Below are 6,399 nucleotides of genomic sequence, written 5' to 3'. Positions count from 1 at the left end.
GAGGACCTTGGTCTTCCTGTAGGGCAGGGAATTTGGACTGCTCTTCAGTATGGAGAGGGAGGGGAAATGGAGTGGGGGGAGGAGAAGAGGAGTGGGGATGGGGGAGGGGAGCGGGGGTGGGGGCAATATGTGGGAGGAGGGGGAGGGAAATGGAAAACGGGGAGCAGTTGGAAATTTTAATTAAAAAAGAACAAAAAAATGAGAAAAAAAAGAAAATCAAAAGTTCAAACAAAGTTCAGTTACATGTGAGTTTCAAGCCAGTTTATCATACAAGAGTCAGGTCTCAAAGTAATCAAACAAACAGAGAAACAAAAACTAAATTAGTGTACTAAAACTTGTTTTAAGTGGCATACAATTATGTCAGATTAATAATTTGATGATAATTTCTATACTTTTAAAATTATTTGTCAAAATTGGACATTCTTAAAATGTATAAATGTCTTTCCTCTATTGCTATTTCTCCATTTTTTTATTTCTGATTTTGTTAATTTGGATATACTTTCTCTAACTTTTAGTTAGTTTGGATAAGGGTTTGTTTATCATATGATGTTATAAAAGAACTAATTCTATGTTTCACTGATTTTTTTTTGTATTGTTCTCTTTAGTTCAATTTTATTGATTTGCAACTTGGGTTTGATTATTTCCTGACACCAATTCTGCCTGGGTTTTGTTTGATTCTTTTTGTTCTAGAGCTTTCAGGTGTGCATTAAGTTGATCATGTGAGATTTCTCCAATTTTTTATGTAGGCACTTAGTGCTATGAACATTCCTTTTAGCAGTGTTTTCACTGTGACCCATAAGTTTGGGTATGTACATTGTGGATTCATTTTCATCAAGTTCTAGGATGTCTTTAATTTCTATTTATCTGTGTTCTTTGACCAAGTAGTGGTTCAGTTGAGAGTTGTTTAGTTTCCATGACATTGTAGGCTTTCTGTAGTTTGTGTTAGTGCTGAATTTTAACTTTAACCCATGGTGGTCTGATAAGATAAAATATCGTTTTTTTTTGTATCTGTTGAAATTTTCTTAATGACCAAGTTTGTGTTCAATTTTAGAAAACATTCCATGAAGTGATGAGAAGGAGGTATATTCTATTGGTTTCAAGTTAAATCCTTCAAAAATCTATACTCAAAAAAATGAAAATATAAAAGAAATGGACAACTTTCTTGGTAGGTACTACATAGCAAAATTAAATCAAGATCAGATAAAGAATTTAAATAGACCTATAACCACTAAGCAAATAGAAAGCCATTAAATATCTCTCAACAAAAAAAAAAAAAAAAAAAGCAGCAAGGGCCAGATGGTTTCATTGCAGAATTCTATCTGAATTTCAAAGAAGAGCTAATATTAATACTACTTAAAAAATTTTGAACAAGAAACAGGATTATTGTCAAATTCTTCTTATGAGGCCACAGTTAAGTTGATACTAAAATCAAACAAAGATGCAAATAAGAAAGAAAATTATAGACCAATCTACTCATCAATATTTATGTAAAAATACTCCATAAAATACAGGCAAATCAAATCCAATAATACATCAAAAAATCATCCACCATGATTAAGTAGACTTCATTCCAGAGATTCATATTAAAATCTATAAATGTAATCGTCCATATTAACAATCTGAAAGAAAAAAATACATGATCACCTTATTAGATTATGACAAACCCTTTGAAAAACTTCAATACCCCTTAATTAAAGGTTCTGGAAAGAACAGGGATACAAGGAACATACCTCAACAAAATAAAGTCAATAAAAAGCAAGCTGACAGCCAACATCCAAATAAGTGATCCCATTTTAATCAGGGGCAAGGCAAAGCTGTCTATTCTCTCTGTATCTATTAAATGTGGTACCTGAGGTTCTAACTAGAGGAATAAGGCAACAAAAGAAGATAAAATAGGTACAAAATGGAAAGAAAGAAGTCAAATATTCACAGTTTGAGACAATATGACACTATACATAAGTGACCACAAAAGATCTACCAGGGAATTCCTACAGCTACTATACACCTTCTTCAGCCTTCCTATATACATATAATAAATGGACTGAGAAAGAAACTAAAAGAACAACAACTTTTGTAGTAGCCATAAATATTTTAAAATATTTTGGACTAACTCTAGCCAGAGAATTGAAATATCTGTATGACAAGAAATTTAAGCCTTTGAAGAAAGAAAATGTTGAAAAGATCAGAACATGGAAAGATTTCCCATGCTCATGTATCAATAAGATTAACATAGTAAAAGTTTACCAAAAACAATCTACAGATTCAATACAATCCACATCAAAATCCCAATGCAATTCTTCACAGACCTCCAAAAAGCAATACTCAACTTCTTATGTAAAAACAAATAACTCAGAATAGCTAAAGCAAGTCAGTAAAATAAAGAAACTACTACTGGAGATATCACCATCACGGACCTTAAGCTCTATTGTAGAACTATAGTAATAAAAACAGTCTGGTATTAGCATAAAAACAGGCAATGGATCAATGGAGTCAAATCAAACATAATAACAAATCCACACCTATGAACACCCGATTTTTAACAAGGAGGCCAAAAATACACCATAGAAAAAAGAAAGCATCTTTAATAAATGGTGCTGGGATAACTAGATGTCAGCATGGAGAAGAATGCAAAAAGATCCATATTTATCACTCTGCACAAGATTCAAATCCAAGTAGATCAAAAACGTCAACATAAATACTGAAATTGATCAAAGGAAAAAAAATAGGACTGGTTGGTGGTGGTGCAGACCTTTAATCCCAGCACTCAGGAAACAGAGACAGGTGGATCTGTGAGCCTGGTCTACAGTAGTAGTTCCAGGAGAGATTTGAAAGGTACAGAGACCTCTGTCTCAAGAAAGAGAGATACAGAGAGAGAAAGCAAGAGAGAGAGATAGAGAGAGAGAGAGAGAGAAGAATAAAAAATAGAAAGATGCCTTGAATGCACTGCCATAGGAGACTACTTCCTGAATATAGCACCAGCAGCTCAGACACTGACAATTAAAAATGGGACCTCTTGAAACTTAAAATATTCTGTAAGGCATAGGACCCTGTCACTAAGACAAAACAGGAGCTCATATATTTGGAAAAGATCTTCATCAACCCCATATCTGACAGAGGACTGGTATCAAAATATATAAAGAACTCAAGAAACTAAAATTCAAAATGCCAGTAATCCCAGTAAATTAGGGTAAAGATTTAAACAGAGGATTCTCAACAGAATAACTAATATATACTTAAAAAACTGTTCAGCATCCTTAGCTAACAGGGAAATTCAAATCAAAATGATTCTGAGATGCCATATTACACCTGTCATATCACTACATTCAGTAACACTACTAACAGCCTATGTTGGAGAGGATTGGAGTAATGGCAACAATCCTTCACTGCTAGTGAGACTGCAAACTTGTACCATCACTTTGGAAATCAGGATGGCAGTTTCTCAGAAAATTGGGAATTAATCTACCTCAATGATCAGTGATATCACTCTTGGGCAAATACCCAAGGCATGCTCAATAATACCACAAAGACACTTGATAAACTATATTCATAGTAGTATTTTTGATAATAGTCAGAACCTGGAAACAACCTAGATGCTCCTCAACCAAAGAAGAGATAAGGGGAATGTGGTACATTTACAAAATGTAGTATTCTTCAGTGGGAAAAACAATGAAAACATGAAATTTTTAGTCAAATGAATGGAACTAGGAAAAAAATCATCCAGATCAAGAAAGAAAAACAGGGTAATTACTTACTCATAAGTAGATAATAGATGTAAAGCAAAGGATAACCAGGCCACAATCCTCAACTTCTGAGTAGCTAGGTTAAAAAAAAAGAAAAGAAGAGGGGCATATGGATTTCCCTGAGAAGTGGAAAAGACATCAGATGGGTCAACTGGGAATTATATGAGTAGAGGGGAGTGGATGGGGGAGGAGAACAAGAGGAATCCAGATGGTTGTTTTGGAGGCTGGATGGGTGAGGAAAGAGTAATGAAAATGATATCCTTTTTTTGTTTAATATAAATATACCAAAATTTAATAAATGTATGCAATGAAGTATATTATCTGGAAAGTGAACAACCTAGAAAAGGGGGATAAATAGTTATTAATTATATATTTGATTATGTTTTAGTATCCAGATATACAAATTTTAAAATTCAATGACCAAAGGTGAACTATGAATACAAATCAAGAAAGCACTAAAATAGAAAGCATTTTAAATGTACAATGAGATAATAAGCACAGGTGATATAGTTTTAACCTTAGTAAACATTAGGAAAATGTAAATCTTTTTTATTCTTTTTTTAATTAAAATTTCTGCCTCCTCCCCATTTCCCATTTCCCTCCCCCTCCTCCCACACATTGCCATCTCCCCCCACTCCCCTCCCCCGCTCCCCACTCCTCTCCCTCTCCCCCCACTCCATTCCCCCTCCCTCTCGATACTGAAGAGCCATCCAAATTCCCTGCCCTGCGGGCTCACAGGTGTCCAGGGAGATGTCCCCAGCTGGTACCTTGGGCAACTGAGGAGAGGGAACCTGAAAGGACCCTATCCTATACTGATAAATATCTTGGATATCACCTTAGAACCTTTATCTGGCGCGATGGATCGAGATAGAGACAGAGACCCAATTTGGAGCAGCGGACTGAGCTCTGAAGGTCCAAATGAGGAGCAGAAGGAGGGAGAACATGAGCAAGGAAGTCAGGACCACGAGGTGTGCACCCACGCACTGTGACAGTGAAACTGCTCTATTGGGAGCCCACCGAGGCCAGGTGGACTGGGACTGAATAAGCATGGGATGAAACTGGATTCTCTGAACATGGCGGACAATGAAGGCTGATGAGAAGCCAAGAACAATGGCACTAGGTTTTGATCCTAATACATGAACTGGCTTTGTGGGATGCTGGAGGAAGATCATTGGTTAATTAATAAAGAAACTGCTTGGCCCTCTGATAGGGTAGAATTTTGATAGGCGGAGTAAAAAGAACAGAATGCTGGGAGAAAGAAGCCGAGTCAGGAGTTGCCATGATTCTCCCACTCCAGACAGACGCAGGTTAAGATCATTCCTGGTAAACCAGCTTGTGGTTCTACACAGAATATTAGAAATGGGTTAGATCAATATGTAAGAGCTAGCCAATAAGAGGCTAGAACTAATGGGCCAAGTAGTGTTTAAAAGAATACAGTTTCCATGTAATCATTTCGGGTATAAAGCTAGCCCTGTGGGTGGCCGGGTGACAGGAACTTAGCCTGGTGCTCCTATTACTACAGAATGGCGCCCAACATGGGGCCCGAACTCACGACCCTGAGATTAAGAGTCTCATTCTCTATGGACTGAGCTAGCCGGGCTAGCAGAGTGGCACCCAAAATGCTAATGAACTCCACATAAAATCTGAGAGGGTTTAAAAAGGACACAGAGAGAATTCAAGACAGCTTTTTGCTGTTTGTGGGTTGCATGCTGCAAAGAAATTTCCTGACTCAGCAGCAGGAAAAAAACTGGCTGTTTTAAAATGCCGGCTTTCTGGGCTGTGCTGCCATTGTGACATCTGGCTCCTGCAGGAGACAGAGCTTTTGAATGTAGCATTTGGAGTAAAAAAGAGACAGAATAAAGTAAAGTGATAGAGTAAAAATAAGCCACATAAAAATGGAAAATTCACAGAGAGTCTGGATTATGTACATTGTGTTTTCTTTAAAATTTTTGACTGTGAAGGAGCTAAGTACAGAGAGACATTTCATTATATGGGCTACCAAGTGGAACCAGAATGGATATAAGGGTATTATGATTTAGAACTTGGGTCTAAGGATATGATGCTTTGGAGAGGGTCTTCTTTTGTTTTCACAGAGGATGAGACCCTGTGAATTGTTTCTATCCCAATATGGTATGATAGACCACACCCTCCTGAAAGATTGCCGTGAACACCTTCAAAAAATTACTTTGCTCAACTACCAACTGAGATGAATCTAGCATACAGGTTATACCATAAAAGACATAAATAATAGTGCCCCCATTCAGCAGGAAGCAGTTTGGAGAGAAATAACTGTGCCCATATTCCCAAATATTGTTTATAAATGTTCTTTTAAATTTAAAGGGGGATATGATATAGATATGAATAGTTTGCACTGGTGTAGATTCTACGGTCAATTTTGTTATATGTATATGTATTTCTGATCTTGATTAAGGTATTGTGATTGTGTAGTTCATTTAAAAATGTAATGTATAATTAGGAAATATAGGTTGCTAATGGATAATCATCAATAATAGTAAAGCTTGTAGTCATGTTAGTTAGATTTTCTAGATATATAGAGATATATTTCAGTTGGATAGGCATTCTTCATATCTTTCAAAGACTACAGAAAATGGAATTTTAAATGTTTTAATAATTTAGGGCTTTTCATGACAATGAGACA

The sequence above is a fragment of the Chionomys nivalis genome, chromosome X, assembly GCF_950005125.1.
Source record: "Chionomys nivalis chromosome X, mChiNiv1.1, whole genome shotgun sequence".
Lineage (NCBI taxonomy): Eukaryota > Metazoa > Chordata > Mammalia > Rodentia > Cricetidae > Chionomys > Chionomys nivalis.
This window is presented reverse-complemented; position numbering follows the sequence as displayed.